The sequence below is a fragment of the Schistocerca cancellata genome, chromosome 3, assembly GCF_023864275.1.
Source record: "Schistocerca cancellata isolate TAMUIC-IGC-003103 chromosome 3, iqSchCanc2.1, whole genome shotgun sequence".
Lineage (NCBI taxonomy): Eukaryota > Metazoa > Arthropoda > Insecta > Orthoptera > Acrididae > Schistocerca > Schistocerca cancellata.
Window position 1 is genome coordinate 687,307,039 of NC_064628.1, and position 22,612 is coordinate 687,329,650.

General features: G+C 46.3%; 1 protein-coding gene across 5 annotated transcripts in view; it reads left to right on the plus strand.

Annotated features, from left to right (window-relative positions):
• LOC126175669 (rab11 family-interacting protein 4) overlaps positions 1 to 22,612 on the plus strand; it is a 954,952-nt gene that overhangs the window by 591,405 nt on the left and 340,935 nt on the right. The window lies entirely within an intron of this gene.

Below are 22,612 nucleotides of genomic sequence, written 5' to 3' on the forward strand. Positions count from 1 at the left end.
ATCAATTCGGAAACAGTGGAAATAATAGCACGAGTGTAATCGAAGGTGGAAAACTTGCCTTTCAGAAATTTCGGGCGACTGTGGTATGCCTGAAGAAAAGAAAAGCGACAGCCTCGCACCCCGCCACTGGGCACCTTGTCTGATTCATCGCAGAACGCCACGACCTGAGCGTTTCTGGGCCGCCCCGTACGGCACACAGTTGCCGCTGTTGTGTGCGTGTCGTAAGCGTTGCTTCCCGGTGCCTCGGCTCAGCGCAGTGCAACGCAGTGAACATAGCACCTCCACTTCACGTGAGGGTTTGCGCAACGCTCCTATGTTTGCTGCCGTGGGCGACTGACGGCGAAGTTCACTGCCACTTTGCTGCAGCCAAACACGCAGCCAGCCAGCTGACGAAACCCCGCGCAACACGAGCGGCAAGCGCTGCAGTGTCCGCGGAGCCGTAGCTCTGCCACGAAGAATACTGGCAGCGCCGAGGCCGCAGCCTTTACATCTTAGTCGCCAAACTAACACTTGCTGCAGCGCAGCACTCTCACATACTGAGGGAGACCAGCCATAAGTATAGCTCGCTCAGGATACGGAAGCCGATGTGCAGTGACCAGTCTTCGTCCAAAGACCTGGGCAGGTTCATTCGTTTGTTCAGGAGAGGCCGACAAGCTCGCCTTTCGGCCGGTCAGCGATGACAGAATCGACGCGCACGCGTTGCAGTTTTTCTCAAACGATTTTACAGAAACTGTTAGGTAAAAAAAAAATATTTTTGCTTTACTTCTAGCATTATGTGTCAGGTGCCCATCACTTCGTTAATGGTCGTTCTTATTGGCTTATTTACGTGGAAGTAAAACACTTCGCGAAAAATTCGAAAATGTTTGCACTGAAAAATAGAGCTCGCTATGATTTTGCGTCTGGTGCGTATTACGTAATACGCGTATGAACTTTAGCTAACATATTGAATTTTTCTGGGCGGATCCAGTTAAATGCACCAAAATAAATGGACAAACAGAGAACAAATTCTGTATTTTGTAGTAGATTAGTAGGTGGCGTTAGTGTAGTTTTGTAGTAGTAGAAGTTAAGAACAAAAGAGTTTTCACACCCACAGTTGTCTATAATACACTACTGGCCATTAAAATTGCTACACCGCGAAGATGACGTGAGACAGACGCGAAATTTAACCGACAGGAAGAAGATGCTGTGATATGGAAATGATTAGCTTTTCAGAGCATTCACACAAGGTTGGTGCCGGTGGCGACACCGACAACGTGCTGTCATGAGGAAAGTTTCCAACCGATTTCTCATACACAAACAGCAATGATCGGCGTTGCCTGGTGAAACGTTGTTGTGATGCCTCGTGTAAGGAGGAGAAATGCGTACCATCACGTTTCTGACTTTGATAAAGGTCGGATTGTAGCCCATCGTGATTGCGGTTTATCGTATCGCGACATTGTACTCGCATTGGTCGAGATCCAGTGACTGTTAGCAGAATATGGAATCAGTGGGTTCAGGAGTGTAATACGGAACGCCGTGCTGGATCCCAATGGCCTCGTATCACTAGCAGTCGAGATGACAGGCATCTTATCCGCATGGCTGTAACGGATCGTGCAGCCACGTCTCGATTCCTGAGTCAACGGATGGGAACGTTTGCAAGATAACAACCATCTGCACGAACAGTTCGACGACGTCTGCAGCAGCATGGGCTATCAGCTCGGAGACCATGGCTGCGGTTACCCTTGACGCTGCATCACAGTCAGGAGCGCTTCAACGACGAACCCAGGTGTGCGAATGGCAAAACGTCATTTTTTCGGATGAATCCAGGTTCTGTTTACAGCATCATGATGGTCGCATCCGTGTTTGGCGACATCGCGCTGAAAGCGCATTGGAAGCGTGTATTCGTCATCGCCATACTGGCGTATCACCCGGCGTGATGGTATGGGGTGCCATTGGTTACACGTCTCGGTCACCTCTTGTTCGCATTGACGGCACTTTGAACAGTGGACGTTACATTTCAGATGTGATACGACCCGTCGCTCTACCCTTCATTCGGTCCCTGCGAAACCCTACATTTCAGCAGATAATGCACGACCGCATGTTGCAGGCAGGTCCTGTACGGGCCTTTCTGGATACAGAAAATGTTCGACTGCTGCCCTGGTCAGCACATTCTCAAGATCTCTCACCAACTGAAAACGCGTGGTCAATGGTGGCTGAGCAACTGGCTCGTCACAATAGGCCAGTCACTACTCTTGATGAACTGTGGTATCGTGTTGAAGCTGCATGGTCAGTTGTACCTGTACACTGCCATCTAAGCTGTTTGACTCAATGCCGAGGCGTACAAGGCCGTTATTACGCCCAGAGATAGTTGTTCTGGGTACTGATTTCTAAGGATCTACTCACCCAAATTGCATGAAAATGTAATCACATGTCAGTTCTAGTATAATATATTTGACCAATGAATACCCATTTATCATCTGCATTTCTTCTTGGTGTAGCAATTTTAATGGCCAGTAGTGTACAACGCTACGAATAGCAGCCGCTGTGATTTGAGAATAGAGTAGCTTTAATCTCATCAGCTTATGGCTCTACCAAATGTTTTAATACATTTCAGACATTTCAAAAACGTGCCAAACGAAAGGAAACACCGTTTCATTGCATACGCTATCAATAGCCCAGTTACAACTCAACAGCTCGAACAATGAAAATTTATATTCAATAGATATTTAAAAATGGTTCAAATGGCTCTGAACACTATGAGACTTAACTTCTAAGGTCATCAGTCCCCTAGAACTTAGAACTACTCAAACCTAACTAACCTAAGGACATCACACACATCCATGCCCGAGGCGACCGTAGCGGCCGCTTGGTTCCAGACTGTAGCGCCTTTAACCGCTTGGCCACCACGGCCGGCAATAGATATTTATTTATGTATTATACGTAATTACAGGCTATTATCTGAGAAGCTAAAATAGGCCATTCAAACCGTATTTCCTTGGATAGTAATAAATTTTCATTAATTATTTATTTCTGATTAATAAGTATTTTATATTACTATTAACTAAGTAAATGTGATTTATATGGCCTATTTTAGCTTTTCAAATAAAAGGCTTAATTACGAAGAATAAATAAATAAATGCCATCTGAAAATAAATTTTCAATGTTCGATCTGTTGAGTTGTTAGATGAGTTGTAACGGGGCTGTTGATAGCGTATGCACCGAAATGAGTGTTTCCTTTCGTTTTCCACTTGTTCGAAATGTCTGAAATGTATTAAAATACACTCCTGGAAATGGAAAAAAGAACACATTGACACCGGTGTGTCAGACCCACCATACTTGCTCTGGACACTGCGAGAGGGCTGTACAAGCAATGATCACACGCACGGCACAGCGGACACACCAGGAACCGCGGTGTTGGCCGTCGAATGGCGCTAGCTGCGCAGCATTTGTGCACCGCCGCCGTCAGTGTCAGCCAGTTTGCCGTGGCATACGGAGCTCCATCGCAGTCTTTAACACTGGTAGCATGCCGCGACAGCGTGGACGTGGACCGTATGTGCAGTTGACGGACTTTGAGCGAGGGCGTATAGTGGGCATGCGGGAGGCCAGGTGGACGTACCGCCGAATTGCTCAGCACGTGGGGCGTGAGGTCTCCACAGTACATCGATGTTGTCGCCAGTGGTCGGCGGAAGGTGCACGTGCCCGTCGACCTGGGACCGGACCGCAGCGACGCACAGATGCACGCCAAGACCGTAGGATCCTACGCAGTGCCGTAGGGGACCGCACCGCCACTTCCCAGCAAATTAGGGACACTGTTGCTCCTGGGGTACCGGCGAGGACCATTCGCAACCGTCTCCATGAAGCTGGGCTACGGTCCCGCACACCGTTAGGCCGTCTTCCGCTCACGCCCCAACATCGTGCAGCCCGCCTCCAGTGGTGTCGCGACAGGCGTGAATGGAGGGACGAATGGAGACGTGTCGTCTTCAGCGATGAGAGTCGCTTCTGCCTTGGTGCCAATGATGGTCGTATGCGTGTTTGGCGCCGTGCAGGTGAGCGCCACAATCAGGACTGCATACGACCGAGGCACACAGGGCCAACACCCGGCATCATGGTGTGGGGAGCGATCTCCTACACTGGCCGTACACCACTGGTGATCGTCGAGGGGACACTGAATAGTGCACGGTACATCCAAACCGTCATCGAACCCATCGTTCTACCATTCCTAGACCGGCAAGGGAACTTGCTGTTCCAACAGGACAATGCACGTCCGCATGTATCCCGTGCCACCCAACGTGCTCTATAAGGTGTAAGTCAACTACCCTGGCCAGCAAGATCTCCGGATCTGTCCCCCATTGAGCATGTTTGGGACTGGATGAAGCGTCGTCTCACGCGGTCTGCACGTCCAGCACGAACGCTGGTCCAACTGAGGCGCCAGGTGGAAATGGCATGGCAAGCCGTTCCACAGGACTACGCCCAGCATCTCTACGATTGTCTCCATGGGAGAATAGCAGCCTGCATTGCTGCGAAAGGTGGATATACACTGTACTAGTGCCGACATTGTGCATGCTCTGTTGCCTGTGTCTATGTGCCTGTGGTTCTGTCAGTGTGATCATGTGATGTATCTGACCCCAGGAATGTGTCAATAAAGTTTCCCCTTTCTGGGACAATGAATTCACGGTGTTCTTATTTCAATTTCCAGGAGTGTATTTGGTAGAGTCATAATCTGCTGAGATTAAAGCTATTCTCAAATCACAGCGGATGCTATTCATAACGTAGTATTACAGACAACTGTGGCTGTGAAAACACTTTTGTTGTTACTGTTGTGTAAAGAAAAGGAGAGTGCTTCTTGCTGAGACACGTTCAACTCTTTGATGCAGTGCGGTACGCAGTGAGCCTGAATGCAGGTGTCTGTATAGCTACGCTCATCATATCTGAGCACGTGACTGCTGCTAGTTGTGAAACAATGGGAAGCGTGCCTCTGAATTCGTTACCGTCTGTGGGGGAGCAGCGGCTTTGTTTCATTTCAGCTGGCATCGCGCTGTTTCAGGGCTCGCGACCTACGGATACTGCATTTATCACGTACATTTCGAAAGTCGTTTGTCGAATTCAACCTTCCAATTACTAGTAAGATTTGAGCCACAACAGATGTCTTCTTCGTATGTCGACAATGAAAAACGTAATTCGTAATCAACGTAATAATGTTAGTCATAACATGGGCCGATCCGTTTTATGGATCAATGAATATTTAAACACGAAAAAATGTAACTGCTGCAGTTTCTTTTCATTGTATACTTCGGATAGGTATTCATAGGAGGTAAACAGGATTTGTGTGTTTATTTGATCACTTAATTATATGAAACACTAGGTCCTTTTTTTGCAGTAAAGTTATATCTTGTAGAATACCAATGCTGAGAGAAATTATTTACCTATCGACGCCAGTTGCAGCAAGGTAACCTTTCAGGAATAGCAAAAATATTGTAATTTTGTGTTGTTGGATAACGGAGACTACCTTCAAAATGCTTCCGATGTTTAACTGTAGCACGTGAACAATTCGAGAGAATATAGCTTCGTTCTAATAAGGCAACGAAACTAAAAAAAAAGTCGTCTTTTATTTATCATCCATTGTAAATGTGACTGAGTCACAAAAAATTAATTTCCTCCACTTACGGTCTGCAGCTGCGAAATTTGGTCCTTGTATCGCATTTGTTAATTTATTGATGTTGTTTAACTGTTTAGGGAAATGCAAGTAGTATTTTTTCTGCGGGAGCATGTGGCTTCCTGCTTACCAGTTCGGTCGCCTGCAGCTGCATCAAGAGTTCCTTTCCACTATACGGAGCTTCTGTAATTGTACACTCCTGGAAATTGAAATAAGAACACCGTGAATTCATTGTCCCAGGAAGGGGAAACTTTATTGACACATTCCTGAGGTCAGATACATCACATGATCACACTGACAGAACCACAGGCACATAGACACAGGCAACAGAGCATGCACAATGTCGGCACTAGTACAGTGTATATCCACCTTTCGCAGCAATGCAGGCTGCTATTCTCCCATGGAGACAATCGTAGAGATGCTGGATGTAGTCCTGTGGAACGGCTTGCCATGCCATTTCCACCTGGCGCCTCAGTTGGACCAGCGTTCGTGCTGGACGTGCAGACCGCGTGAGACGACGCTTCATCCAGTCCCAAACATGCTCAATGGGGGACAGATCCGGAGATCTTGCTGGCCAGGGTAGTTGACTTACACCTTATAGAGCACGCTGGGTGGCACGGGATACATGCGGACGTGCATTGTCCTGTTGGAACAGCAAGTTCCCTTGCCGGTCTAGGAATGGTAGAACGATGGGTTCGATGACGGTTTGGATGTACCGTGCACTATTCAGTGTCCCCTCGACGATCACCAGTGGTGTACGGCCAGTGTAGGAGATCGCTCCCCACACCATGATGCCGGGTGTTGGCCCTGTGTGCCTCGGTCGTATGCAGTCCTGATTGTGGCGCTCACCTGCACGGCGCCAAACACGCATACGACCATCATTGGCACCAAGGCAGAAGCGACTCTCATCGCTGAAGACGACACGTCTCCATTCGTCCCTCCATTCACGCCTGTCGCGACACCACTGGAGGCGGGCTGCACGATGTTGGGGCGTGAGCGGAAGACGGCCTAACGGTGTGCGGGACCGTAGCCCAGCTTCATGGAGACGGTTGCGAATGGTCCTCGCCGATACCCCAGGAGCAACAGTGTCCCTAATTTGCTGGGAAGTGGCGGTGCGGTCCCCTACGGCACTGCGTAGGATCCTACGGTCTTGGCGTGCATCCGTGCGTCGCTGCGGTCCGGTCCCAGGTCGACGGGCACGTGCACCTTCCGCCGACCACTGGCGACAACATCGATGTACTGTGGAGACCTCACGCCCCACGTGTTGAGCAATTCGGCGGTACGTCCACCCGGCCTCCCGCATGCCCACTATACGCCCTCGCTCAAAGCCCGTCAACTGCACATACGGTTCACGTCCACGCTGTCGCGGCATGCTACCAGTGTTAAAGACTGCGATGGAGCTCCGTATGCCACGGCAAACTGGCTGACACTGACGGCGGCGGTGCACAAATGCTGCGCAGCTAGCGCCATTCGACGGCCAACACCGCGGTTCCTGGTGTGTCCGCTGTGCCGTGCGTGTGATCATTGCTTGTACAGCCCTCTCGCAGTGTCCGGAGCAAGTATGGTGGGTCTGACACACCGGTGTCAATGTGTTCTTTTTTCCATTTCCAGGAGTGTATTTCCACCCATCTATTTATCAGCGTGGTACTTCTGTTTCGCCGGCCGCGGTGGTCTCGCGGTTCTAGGCGCTCAGTCCGGAGCCGCGCGACTGCTACGGTCGCAGGTTCGAATCCTGCCTCGGGCATGGATGTGTGTGACGTCCTTAGGTTAGTTAGGTTTAAGTAGTTCTAAGTTCTAGGGGACTGATGACCACAGATGTTAAGTCCCATAGTGCTCAGAGCCATTTGAACCATTTTTGAACTTCTGTTTCTACGCTGCGCCACTCTACACTGTGATAGCTGCTGACACACGAAGTGCACTACTTTTGACTCAGAAAATTGTGTTGTATAAACTTTTTTTTTCTGTCTGTGTCTTTTGTAAGTTGACACTAATTCCACTGCCGTCAAACGAATAAAGAAAGAAAGATTAGGGTTGACGCTAGGTCATTATTAGAGACGAAGCGCATACTCGAATTGGTGAGCGATGGGGAAGAGAGTAGGCCTTAAAATTTTCAAAGGAGCCATCCCAGCATTAGTCTCAAACTGCTTGATAAACCACTCTGAACAATGGAAGGGTTAAACTGTTAATTACGACTGCAATGTTCCAACGTTCCAGTTGCAACCTGGTAACAGAGACCATCAACCTATTAATTAGTTAATAGGTTCCATATATGTAGAGAAGCACACTGAACCCACGACACGTTAGAGCAGAACAGGAGAGCTGCATGATGCTGAAAGAGGACTTCTTAGTACAGTTAAAAGCGTCTGAGTGTCCACAGATGTTGGTGTTACTTTATCAACGGTGGCGAATTTTGTGGAGACGTTGGATGTAGAAGTCTGCCTTTTGGCTGTCCAAGAAACGTTCCACCGCCCAAATCAAATTGTCGCCATTGTGCAAATGCCTGCCAAGCAATGATTTCTTCATCCAAGGACAAAGGAAGATGTCGCTGGCTGCCGTGTCTGGAGAATCAGAGTGGTGAGATGCAAATGAAGCCCAAGGAAGCAGAATCTGTTACTGTGTGTTGAGCAGAGGGAGGTGCGACGTCGTCGTGGAGCAGAAACACCGCCTTGGACAGCTGCCCGCGACGCTTCGTTTTCACAGCCTTCCATAGCGTCTTCAGGAGATTTCTGTAGTATGCTCATATGACGGTTTGCCTCTTACGAGCGTAGTCTGTTAGCACCATAACAGGGCAGACACAAATCACACTTAGTATCGGTTTGCTCGACGGCTCATCTGTTCCGCCGTTGTGAATCCACAAATTTCCAGTGCTTCCTTTGCTTCTTTGTCTCGGGGACACAGTGGCACACTCAGCACTCGCTCATGGTGATTAGGGGGCTGAATAAGACATCTGGATTGGCCTCACTCAGTTGCAATACTTCTGCTGCTGCCTCAGTTTGGCGAGTTTTTTGAGTGTTGTGAAAAGATGCGGAATCCAGCGGACAGCGATCGTTGCCATGTTCAGAATGTCGTTAAAGATGAAAACTCATCCGCGACTGACTTTTACTTTTTCCATTATCGCCTCGTTTGTGATAAGACGGTCTTAGAGAACCACATCCCTCACCCTCCCCCCCCTCCCCCCACAACATCGTTCTCCGGGATTCAGACTCCTTTGGAAGCGTCCGCGGTACTTAACCCTTGTGTCATATGAAGTTTCGTTGTTCCTGCACACATCCAATAACTCACCATGGATCGTTGCAACACAGTCAAAGGGGACTGTCCTATTTGCTAGTTCAATTTTCGAGAAGTTTTGGCCGCAATTATGCATAAAGTTGCGAATCAGATAAATGTACTCAACATCTATAGTATCGATATAATCATATTCTTTGTTAAGCCTGTGTTTTGAAACCAAAGATGTTAGACTAAGTCAGGGGGTAGAAGTCTGTAGTGTGTATTGGCCAGTCTGGCTATGTACTTGCTTTGAGAAGGATGAAAGCTGGCCTGCCGTGCAGTGGAGGCAAATTTATTTGAAAACGATTTTGTAATAATATATTTTGAGGAACATTCTGTGGAAATCAGATTATATAAAGGTATATATAAAAGAGCAGTTTTTAAGGTTTTATACATATATATATATACTTACGCAGAATGTCCATTTTTAAGCTTTTATACTTATACTTAAGCGCCAAAGAAACTGGTATAAGCATGCTTTTTCAAATACAGAGATATGTAACAGGTAGAATACGGCGCTGTGGTCAGCAATACCTATATAAGACAACAAGTGTCTGGCGCAATTATTAGATCGGATACTGCTGCTACAATGGCAGGTTATTAAGATTTAAATGAGTTTCAACGTGGTGTAATAGTCATCGCACGAGCGATGCGACACAACATCTCCGACGTAGCGATGAAGTGGGAATTTTCCCATGCGACCATTTTACGAGTGTACCGTAAATATCAGGAATCCGGTAAAACATCAAATCTTCGACATCGCTGTGGCTGGAAAAGGATACTGCAAGTACAGCACCAATGACAACTGAAGAGAATCGTTCAGTGTGACAGAAGTGCAAACCTTGCCCAAATTGCTACAAATTTCAATGGCGGGGGATCAACAAGTGTCATCGTGCGAACCGCCGGCCGCTGTGGCCGAGCGGTTCTAGGCGCTTCAGTCCCGAACCGCGCAGGTTCGTATCCTGCGTCGGGCACGGATGTGTGTGATGTCCTTAGGTTAGTTAGGTTTACGTAGTTCTAGGGGACTGATGACCTCAGATGGTAAGTCCCATAGTTCTTAGAGCCATTTGGACCAGTTTTGAGCGTGCTAACCGTTCAACGAACGTCTTTCGGAGCCGAAGGCTCACTCTTGTATCGTTGATGACTGCACGCCTCGCCTGGGCCCGTCAATAACTGCAAACATGTTGCCTGGTCGGACGAGTCTCGTTTCAGGTTGTATCGAGCAGATGGACTTGGACAGGTACGGGTATGGAGACAACTTCATGAAAACCAGGACCCTGCATTCAGCAGGGGACTGTTCAAGCTGGTGGTGGTTCTGTAATGGTATGGGGCGTGTGCAGGTGATGTGGGACCCTTGATGCGTCTAGATACGACTCTGACAGGTGATACGTATGTAAGCATCCTGTCTGATCACCTGCATCCATTCATGTTCATTGTGCATTCCGACGGACTTGGGCAATTCCAGCAGGACAATGCGACACTCCACACGTTCAGAATTACTACAAAGCGGCTCCAGGAACACTCTTCACTAATGGGTTTATGGACAGCCCTGCAGGATTGATTATGTCGTGTTTCGGCTTTTCTGCGTGGTCGCGGCAGCCCTACACGATATTAGGCAGGTGTACCAGTTTCTTCGGCTCTTCAGTGTATTTGTAACTGAGAAATTACTTGTTGTTGGACCATTGCGTATGATTAAAGTTTGCTGTACAAATTTTATAGGGAAGCATATGGACATGTCTGATAGTTTAAGTACGTGTCAAGGAAGACGATTATACACAAAAAGTTATTAAGAAATATTTTGCTAATTTGTCGAGTTGTGAGAACTTCATGAAAGGCTGTATTGTTGTTATGGCTTGATGAAGCATACTTTATTTTGGAGACTTTGTTCTCATTTATCAATCGCTATCTTAAGTTCCTTATTTTTAATTCTCTACCCTTATGAATGTGTTTGTATACTCGCATTGTACTTCGTGTGTTGTGCCCTGCAGAAGCATTTTTATGAAAAGTAGTAAGATACCGTCTTGAATTGCACATCGCAAGTACGGTAAATGAAATTTGATTTTTGACATTTTCATTGTTATCTTAATAGCAATAGGCTGCAGGAAAGACGAGCGTTCCGTTCGCATAGGTAGGCCAATAAATTTAATTATCGTCAAAATTCATGTCCTCTGGAAGGTACAGTGATTGTCGGAATGTATTTGTGAAAATATAGCAGTTCAGAGATTTCATATCAGTAAAAGATTTCAGAAAACTGCTATCTTGTAAGTTTTCAAGCAGTTTATCAGAAAGTGTCAGATGCATTAAATTTTATGTTCATTTGCTGTGTAATTATAATATTCTGGTACTGAAAAATAAACAGTCAAATGGTTTGTAAAATGATTTGTCTAAAAGTATGAAATAAAATAGATTAGACAAACATTTGACGCACATTTGAATGATGCTCGAAATCTTAGACAGCAAGTGAGGTGCCGATTGAGAATTTAAACTTCAGTGTTTTAACTTCACGTAGCAATAGTTCCTCAAGGCCACAAAGAGAGCAGATTGCACAGTCTACGTAATCCACGAGCTAAATAATCTCTAGAACTCTTTAACCTTCTAACTTGAACAGTGAACTTTGAATTCTCAATGGGCACTTCATTTGTTGTACACGAGCATCATTCAGAGTGAGTCAAATGTTTCTCTAATTTACTTTATTTCTTACTTTTAGGCAAATCTTTTCACTGAACGTTTGATGGTTTTCATATCACAATTTTTTAAAATTTTCAAGTTGTTTTACAATTAAATATTACATCACTGCAACTTTCTAGGCGCAAAATGGTTAGACCCTGGAGAGATGAACTTTTTGACACTTCATTTACATAGCTAGCAGCGGTTGTTGTGAAATACTGTATTTAAATTTTACCTCAAACCACTAATAAAACTTTTCTTAATTACTCTGATTACTTTCATGCAATTAAACCACTTTTTGAAAAACTAGCCGTCACGCCGGTCAATGTGATACCCCGTTTGCCCATTTCCCACTCTTCGTTTGGCTATGAAAATTCTGACAAAAATCCATTGAGTAGTTTCTACAGAGTTTTCTTTTCGATCCGTTCAACCATTTGAGCAAAAACGAATTAGCGCTCCGTATTTCGGCTGCGCCTTTTTTTCTTGGGGGGGGGGGGGGCGGTAGGAGTGGGGAGGTCTTCTTGAGCGGTGTGCTACGGTACAGAGGCCCACAAATTTCAATGTAACCAGAACTGCAGACATGTATCTTAAAACCGTTACTTTATTTTACAAGGTGGTAATTAAAACTTTGTGACTACCTCTCTCAGGTAGGACTCAAGAAAGTGTTATTTTAATAATTTATGTGAATTATCACCTCAAAAGCCAAGCCCTGCTCATCAACAGGAAAAACTTCCTTCGGATTCAGTACCACCACGTATCTGGGAGACCCCATCCCTCGGTCACAAGGGAAAGCGTTGGGTCGCCCACACTCGCTTTATCCAATCTTAAACTCAACAACGACGCTACCCAACCGATGCGGATTAACACAGTTCCTGGCACTCTCTAGACCCGTTATACATTAGGTTTATGTGGGGTGGGGCAAGAGCAGAACAAACCTCTCCGCCTTGCTCTGCACCTACCTAGACGCTTTCCCACTAGCGAGCTTCACGAGCAGGCTGGCACTCTGTATTAAAGGACCGCATCAAACAGACCTCTCGGCAAGTCTATCGAGAGGCCCAGCGCTCTGAAAATCCATTAACGGCCAATCTGGGCAACCAGATACATTGGCGCCTGAGCATAAAGTGGCCGTGAATAAAGCACGCAATAAGAGCAATAGTGTAACATGAATGACAGCTCTACCAGACACACCAAAAAGAGGAAAATTAAATTTAAAAAGCGAACGAAAAGAGCAGCTAAGTAGCAAGGCACTATGAGTGACAGAACTACGAAAGAAACGAGGTCCAGAGATCTCCAGAAAGCCAGGCTACCGCCGTGGACACATTCCACTCTAAACTTTTCATAACTGGGATCCACAATCATGCAAAGTTTTTTAAAAGACATCATGTTTACGCCAGTGACTGTTAAAGTTTCTATTTCCACTATTGCAATTTCGGCCTTAGGCCATTATCAAGTGCAGATATTTTGGCTTTAAGTCGTGTCAACTATATACACGCTGACACATTTATATGTCGTTGCCATTTGCTGTTACGTACCTTGGTAACGCTGCTAAGTAGAGCGAGCACGATATATGGACATGTAAGGTGCACTACTTAGCAGCGTTACGAATGTATGTAACAGCAAATGACAACGACATATAAATGTGTCAGCGCGTATATAGTTGACATGGCTTAAAGCCAAAACATGTGCACTTGATAATGGTCTAAGGCCGAAATTGCAATAGTGGTTCAAAAAATGGCTCTGAGCACTATGGGACTTAACATCTGAGGTCATCAGTCCCCTAGAACTTAGAACTACTTAAGCCTACCTAACCTAAGGACATCCCGCACATCCATGCCCGAGGCAGGATTCGAATCTCCGACCGTAGCGGTCGGGCGGTTCCAGACTGAAGCGCCTAGAACCGCTCGGCCACACCGGCCGGCTGCAATAGTGGAAATAAAAAGTTTAACAGTCACTGGCGTAAACATGATGTCTTTCGAAAAACATTCCACTCTATTCAGTAACACACACAGCCACATTTAAGTGCTTGGCTGACTCAATGCCCTTAACGAAGGACGATGTCCCAGATATAAAATTAATGTCACTCCAATCCCCTCGTTCCACCAGCATTTTTGGGGAGGCCCCTCCTGCCGTAGCTGGTAAGCCCCTTCCAGCTATTCCCAAATGAGATCCCCCATTTGCCCACTATTAGCTTGCCTAGTACTTGCCTGAATAGAACCGCGACTCTCTAATGTGTTATATCTGGAACAGCCAGCTCCTCTTCTTGGAGTGGAGAATGTTTCGGCCATGCCTATTCAAAACCTAGTTCTGGTTAGCTGGGTGGACGGTTCGAAAATTGCCCTTCAGATATCGAGTACAGTGTCTCTGTACCTCGTCGTTCGATGCAAGTTTCATTTGATTGCACATTCAAACACCTGACTGCACTGGAAGCGTACCTAAAAGCAGTACCAACAATAGTCGGTGCTGTCAGCTGGCGTGTCGTGATGAAATGTGCAGCTCTCTTGTTTGTTTTGAAGCGGTGCAGAACGGACCTTGACACGGCGGCTCGGCCACAGGCCACTACAGCCGGGCAGAAATACGGCGCCTGGAATGCTGCCCGCGCTATTCCTGTGTGGAGAATTCGCGTGGGGCCTCGCCAGCTGGCCGGGTCCGCACTGGTCGTGTAGACAGACATTCGGCTGCACCCCATTGTGCGACCGGTCACGAGAACGGTGCATGCGCACTGCCCCTTCCCAGGCACTTGTTGCTCACTCCCGCATAGTTCCCACATCACGGGGTACTCTAATCTAGCCGAGCATTTACAATTCGAGCCATATAGTTGCGGATCTTATGAACGAGCCTGGGGGCGGGGGAAGGGGGCTGGAAGTGCGATAGAGGCTCATAAAACGTCCTCCCTCAAAAAAATTTTCAGAAACGTTTTTATTTTTACATACCTATCAATTTCCAAATGTCCCAGCTATTTGTAATGTATTAAGCTTATCCATTACGGATATTTTAGAATCAGGGACTGTTAACTGAACGTAAATAAGTTACATAAAACGGCAATCAGTCACTTTTTTGAATAGTTGTTTTATTCCATGAACCGATTTTCGAACCTTTTCAGGTTCATCTTCAGATGGTTTACGGAGGTTACGTCATTATTTCTAGCATAATGTTGACTGCTGGCTTGCTACAGTTAGTGTTCATCTGTCTGCTTCCATTTTGATGGCCACTTCACACACTTTTACCTAATCTATATTAATTTACACTCAGATAAGTCGGCCGGAGTGACCGAGCGGTTCTAGGCGCTTCAGTCTCGAAACGCGCGACCGCTACGGTCGCAAGTTCGAATCCTGCCTCGGGCATGGATGTGTTAGGTTTAAGTAGTTCTAAGTTGTAGGGGACTGATGACCTCAGATGTTAAGTCCCATAGTACTCAGAGCCATTTGAACACTCTGATAGCGAAACTTTGCCAGCATCCAATATGTGCTACACATCCGAAGATGCCCGCATCTCGTGGTCGTGCGGTAGCGTTCTCGCTTCCCACGCCCGGGTTCCCGGGTTCGATTCCCGGCGGGGTCAGGGATTTTCTCTGCCTCGTGATGGCTGGGTGTTGTGTGCTGTCCTTAGGTTAGTTAGGTATAAGTAGTTCTAAGTTCTAGGGGACTGATGACCATAGGTGTTAAGTCGCATAGTGCTCAGAGCCATTTGAACCATCCGAAGATCAACCTGAAAAGGTTCGAAAACCGGTTCATGGAACAAAAAATACTTATTCAAAGACGTGACTGGTTCCAGTTTTATGTAACTTATTTACATTTAACTGTAATGTTGCCATTTGGTAACCTTTATGTCCCAAGGAGCCAAATGTTACGTCTTCCCTGCTTATGATACGAGGGTGAGTCAAATGAAAACCTTAAATTTGTAATAACAAATCGAAATTTCGCGCCGTTATCCTGTAAGTTGGTAAGCGTGCTACAAACAGCGTGCGGAATGGTCTGTAGGTGGCAACACAGTGCAGATGCACACATACCGTCGCAGTATCAGTATAAAGATGGCCGCCCCACTTGAGACTTGCACCAAGGAAGAACAGCGTTCTGTTATTCGGTTTTTGCGTAGTGAAGGTGTGATACCTCTTGAAATTCATCAACGAATGAAGGTTCAGTACGGTGATGCATGTTTGTCACAGCAGCAAGTCTACGAATGGAGTAGGAAGTTCGCAAATGGTGTGACTTCAGCGGAAGATGCTCCTCGTCCACGTCAGGCACAACGAGTTGTGACTCCACAGAACATTGCAGCAGTTGAAGCCATAGTGAAGGAAAGCCGCCGAGAGACACTGAATGACACTGCAGCATGTTTACAGATTAGTCGTGGTCAGAATACCACACTGTGGATGATGTGCTCCAGTTTCACAAAGTCTCAGCCACGGCAGCTGACTCCTGAAATGAGAGGACGACGTGTTGATGCTTGTGAAGAACTTCTTCGGCTCTTTGAACGAGAAGGTGATGGCTTCCTTGCAATAATCGTTACTGGGGACGAAACTTCGGTTCACTTCCACCAACCGGAAAGGAAGAGAGCGAGCAAAGAATAGCGCCATTCTTCATCATCAAAACTAAAACCAAAGATGTTTCGAGCGGAACCATCAGCAGGGAAGGTTATGCTGACTCTCTTTTGCGACGAGAAAGGCGTCATTTTGGAGCATTACATGCCTAGAGGGACCACTGTCACCGGTGCATCATACACAGATCTCCTAAAAAATTATCTGCGGCCTGCAATCAAATCAAAGCGACGTGGATTGTTGTCAGCAGGTGTACTTTTGCAGCATGACAACGCAAGGCCACACACTGCCCGTAAAACAGTTGCAACAATCACAGACCTGCATTTTCAGTGTCTTCCTCATCCACCATACTCACCAGACCTTGCACCAAGTGATTTCCATATGTGTAGACCACTCAAAGACGCAATGGCAGGAAAGAAGTTCCGTTCTAATGAAGAGTTACGCCACGCGGTGCATGAGTGGTTGCGCAGACTACCATAAGAATTTTTTCTGAAGAATTTATGCACTTTGTAAGCGCTGGAGGGCTTGCATTGAGCGTGGGGGAGATCATGTTGAAAAGTGATGCATCTTTGTACCACTTCTACACAATAAATAATATTTAATAAAATATTTAAGGTTTTCATTTGACTCACCTTCGTAAATAGGTGGAAAGTGATGAAAGGATCGGTCGCCTTAAGAATCTGGACAGGCAAGAAAAATATTAGTTGTCCCAAGTGCACTTTAAATAAATTTAATTTACGCACTTTGTGCGGAAGAATTGTTACATTGGTACGTGCGTGCGTCTATGTACACTAAAAGTTTGCCGGTGCAGATGTCAACAGCTCGGTGTAATGTTCGGCATCAACTAGCAGCTAGAAATAATCTTGAACAAGAAGACTGGTGCCCAGGTATCCGCCGCTTATAACACCGTTCTGGTGGTCTTCAGTGGTCGGCGGCCTGGAAATTCTTCATTGGTGGCGATCTTCATAGCGCAGGAATCTTCGAGGAGCCGGTTCCGGCGGTATCGATCAGCTACGATACTACACTAACTTTCGGCGAAAAAAGTAGGGTGAAGGCGAGGAGTTTTAAAAATTACAACCTATGCCGCAGTGAATACTGTTTTGTGTTACTGCCTCTGCCCACGTGGATGGACTGACGGCCTTATCGATTACATTGCAGCCATGTGAAGGCGGCCATTCGGAGGCTGATCATATCGGCTGAAAACAAACGCCCCAACAAGGAAAAAATGGTTCAAATGGCTCTGAGCACTATGGGACTTCTGAGGTCATCAGTCCCCTAGAACTAACCTAAGGACATCACACACATCCATGCCCGAGGCAGGATTCCAACCTCCGACCGTAGCAGCAGCGCGGTTCCGGATTGCAGCCCCTAGAACCGCTCGGCCAGAGCGGCCGGCGAACATAGCATGTCGTTCTCAGTCGAGAGAAGTCTTCAGAAATTGTAGGTCTATTATTTTTAACTACATGTGACCTAGTAGGCATCATTTGATATTGCACGACGCTTTTCCTGGGTGACGCTAGAAAATTGTAGTGAAATGCAGAAGACCTGAAGAGGATAGACGCTTGGAGCAGAGTGTAGTAACTGTCACTCAACATAAACAAATGTAACGTATTGCGCATACATAGAAAGACTGACTGTTGTATGACTACATAACTGCATAAGCAGCACTGGCGGCAGTTACTTCCCTGAGAATACGGAGGGATGTGAAGTGGAATGATCAGGTAACATTAATCGCAGGTAAGGTGGTGGTGGTGGTGGTGGTTAGTGTTTAACGTCCCGTCGACAACGAGGTCATTAGAGACGGAGCGAAAGCTCGGGTTAGGGAAGGATTGGGAAGGAAATCGGCCGTGCCCTTTCAAAGGAACCATCCCGGCATTTGCCTGAAACTATTTAGGGAAATCACGGAAAACCTAAATCAGGATGGCTGGAGACGGGATTGAACCGTCGTCCTCCCGAATGCGAGTCCAGTGCAGGTAAGGCAGATACCTGACAGAGTCATCGGAAGAATACTCGGGAAACGTAAACCGTCAGTAAAGGAAGTAGCTTACACTCGTTCGACCAGTACATGAATACTGCCGTCGTTCTGCGATCCGTACCAGATGGGGCTGATAGTGGAAGTGAAGAAGATCCAAAGAAGAGCAGCATATTACAGGTTCATTTAGTAAACAGGAAAGCGCCACAGACATGATATACGAAGTCTACTGCCAGACACTGCAAGAGCGGCGTTCTGCATCAAGGTATGGTTTACTGTTGAAGTTCCGAGGTCGTCTGTTCCAAAAGAGTAAACAAATATATTGTTTCCTCCTACATATACTTCGCGAAAAGGCCATGAAAATAAAATTAGAGAGTTTAAAGTCCACACGGAGGCTTATTGGCAATCGTACTTCCCACGAACTATTCGCGACTGGAACAGGAAGGGGGGAGGGGGAGGGAGGGAGTAACAGTGGCACACAAAGTACCCTCCGCCACACACCTCAGTGTGACTTGCGGAGTATGGATGTATATGTGCACAGAGGTATCCGGATACCTTTTATAAGATGGTGTTTATCACCACTAGTGATGACTGCGATTTTTCTGACCGATTTTGCTTGCCCTCCAGGGATCTGAAGGTAGCCAGTTAGCACAGTGCCCTTTGTCGATACTGGGTACAGGTTTATGAGAGCACAGAGCATAATAGTCAGATACCAAACACGCGCCGTTGGATATTACATGCGTTCTGCATGAAGGTTTCTTATAACAACGAAGAAAATCTAATTTTTTCGCAATCAACTTGCTACCCTGGATTAGAACACTGCTTGCTACTTTACATAGCGGCCACAACAACGGAAGCTACCGTGATACGCCGTGAGAACTACAGTATCCTGACAGAGAACAAAGCCGAGAGGACAGCGGAATAACCCAGCGGGGGGTTTCCTTCAATTATCGCCTCCCACCATCAGCGCTGCGGGTTGTTTTTATAGCCGCAGCTAACAGATAGGCTTGGCAGGTAGGTGAGCTGTGGGAACTGCAGGGACGGCATTCCTGAAACGCCTCACTCAAGCACGGGGCTGGCATTCGAGGAATGACGTAGTAAAGCTTGGACACACTTCGCTCTTTATAGCCGCCAGTTCCATTGGAACTGATAACGCCACGTATGAGAGCCTATTACGAAAGCATTGCGCCCAGCCTCACAACGCTAAAATTACATCGTGTGGTTATGGGTAGGTGTCAGATAACAAAGCATAAGGTCAAGGTTCAATTCGCAGTGGGAGCTACGGTTTCTTTGATCCTATTTAGGGTTCCTTAAGTCAGTCGGTTAAAATGGACTCTTATATTGACGTTTTGCTGTCCCTCTGACTGTCTGTCTGTTTGTCTGTCAGATTTTTCAAAACAGTTTTTCTCAGGAACGGGTTGAAGTATCAGCTTGAAATTCATTTCACATATTAAGCTCTGTGGTTCCTAGCGATGTAAAAAAAAAAAAATAAAATAAAAAAAAAATAAAGAGAGAGAGAGAGAGAGGAGCTTTTAAGTCAATGCAGTCAAAAGATACTGCCATTTATGTCACTGTTTACAACATATATACACTACTGGCCATTAAAATTGCTACAAACAGAGCTGCCCATGCAGCTTCAACACAATACCACAGTTCATCAAGAGTAGTGACTGGCGTATTGTGACGAGCCAGTTGCACGGCCACCATTGACCAGACGTTTTCAATTGGTGAGAGAGAAACGCCCGTACAGGACCTGCAACATGCGGTCGTGCATTATCTTGCTGAAATGTAGGGTTCCGCAGGGATCGAATGAAGGGTAGAGCCACGGGTCGTAACACATCTGAAATGTAACGTCCACTGTTCAAAGTGCTGTCAAGCGAACAAGAGGTGACCGAGACGTGTAACCAATGGCACCCCATACCATCACGCCGGGTGATACGCCAGTATGGCGATAACGAATACACGCTTCCAATGTGCGTTCACCGCGATGTCGCCAAACATGGATGCGACCATCATGATGCTGTAAACAGAACGGAAAAAATGACATTTTGCCATTCGTGCACCCAGGTTCGTCATTGAGTACACCATCGCAGGCGCTCCTGTCTGTCATGCAGCGTCAAGGGTAACCGCAGTCATGGTCTCCGAGCTGATAGTCCATGCTGCTGCAAACGTCGCCGAACTGTTGGTGCAGATGGTTGTTGTCTTGCAAACGTCCCCATCTGTTGACTCAGGGATCGAGACGTGGCTGCACGATCCGTTACAACCATGCGGATAAGATGCCTGTCATCTCGACTGCTAGTGATACGAGGCCGTTGGGATCCAGCACGGCGTTCCGTATTATCCTCCTGAACCCACCGATTCCATATTCTACTAACAGTCATTGGATCTCGACCAACGCAAGCAACAATGTCGCGATACGGTAAACCGCAATCGCCGCGATAGCATACAATCCGGCTGTTATCAAAGTCGGAAACGTGATCGTACGCATTTCTCCTCCTTACACGAGGCATCACAACAACGTTTCAGCAGGCAACGCCGGTCAACTGCTGTTTGTGTATGAGAAATCGGTTGGAAACTTTCCTCATATCAGCACGTTGTAGGTGTCGCCACCGACGCCAACCTTGTGTGAATGCTCTGAAAAGCTAACCATTTGCATATCACAGCATCTTCTTTCTGTCGGTTAAATTTCGCGTCTGTAGCACGTCATCTTCGTGGTGTAGCAATTTTAATGGCCAGTACTGTAAATGGGTACATGAGCCGGCTCCACACTCGGTATTTCCTGTTGCGTGCTACCAATTCAGACGAACTTCAAGAACGAATGGAAAAACTTAGTGGAGGAAATTGGAAAGTAGGCCAAAAATCGTTTATAATAAGAAGCCAGCACTGCAATATTGTCACAAAACCGTAGTGCCTTTCTTCAGCGGAATGTTGAGACCTGAACCAAAAGGGAGACGTTGAACAGGTAGAGAAAAAGAAAGTACTACGGCAGATAATCGGTCCAAGAAATGTTGGGAGTATGCAGATGCGAAGAAGTAATGAAGAATTCTCTATCCAAATTGAAAAACGGTCTGGTGCGATCAGGAAAGGGAGAATTTCGTTTTGTGGTTACTTGGTTCGTTTGGACCCAGAAAGACAGATTAAAAAAATATTTGGCCATTTCGACAAAAACACCAAAACGCAAATCAGTTGATTTAGGGAAGTGAAAATAGTTTCAGCACAAATTAACGTTACGAAAGCAGAAATTCTAGACAGACCAAGTTTTCGAAACAAGGTTAGGAACTTCAGGGTTTTCAGCTACTACTGCAAAGAATTTTTTTAAGGTCTACTTATTTTTAAAGTGATGCCTCTGATAAGCTTCTTTGAGTGGACCGAAAAGATGGAAGTCTGATTGGACGGAATTGTTTTCTGTGCCACTTTTATTAGTTCAGTCGACAAATTTTTGGTACCCGGAGTCCACAAATCTTGGAGTACCACGGTTTTCCCACAATGGCCACCATACCGCCTTTACCCACGAATAACCGACGGCACGATTCATCTAAGGTCGACACGTGTGATTAGGTCAAGACGGTAGGTGAGTGAAGTCACCGCACTCGCTGACCAGCCGCTCAGCATTGTTTCAGCCAACTGCATTTGCCCTTCAGCTTCTCTACAGCGACAAACCGATGGTTTTACGCTGCCGATGTTCCCGTAGCACGTCCATACCCCTTCTTCAGCCTTTCGTGAATGCAATTGGACGTTTCACCTTCTGCAGTCAGGAACTCGTTCACCAATGTCGGCGATTTTCGAAACTTATATTTATTTATTTACTTATTTAACCTGACCTGACGCTGAATCGGGTAATTGCTAGTGAGAAGGACTTAGAGGAAGTGGCTGAACGATGGAGTTGGCACAGAAAGGATTTTGTTCTGATGGTGTTTCTGTCATGTTGTTCAGACAAGAGCATTAAGGTTGAAGAGAGATACGAAGGACAGTGTTCGTTGATTAGACAGTAGAGAAGACAGAGGGTATGGAAATTTCTGCGCTTCTCCGTATTCTATGCAGCCAGGATATCTGTGCATATGATGGTGAAATACGATCAAACAGGCAAATATCACAGATATGAAGAACACAGGCATTCGTAACCAGTTCCAACCACAGTCAGCTTTCCAGAGAGAGGCCTCTAGCAAGATAACATCAGTGTTGTCAATAATTGGAAGTATTAGTGTTTCTACAAGTTTCTTTTTCAGGTCAAGGGAGAAAGAATAGTTCTTTTATATTTTTGTAGCACATGGAGAAATGCTATGCCTTCTTGGATACTGCAGCTATGTGCTCAGCCCAATTTAGATTTTGATCTGTTATTACTCCCTGACTCTTTGCTGATATTTGTCCCATTTATGGTTGAAGACAGCAGGGATCCCCTATTTTTCGGGCTAATGAGCCTACAAAGACCAGTTAATTTTGGATGCATTGAGTTTTAACCCCATATTCTGCGCCCATTTTAATAGTACACGCGGGTCGGTAGTGAGATTCTCAACAGCTTAAGGTTATTAGTTTTGCACTTAGA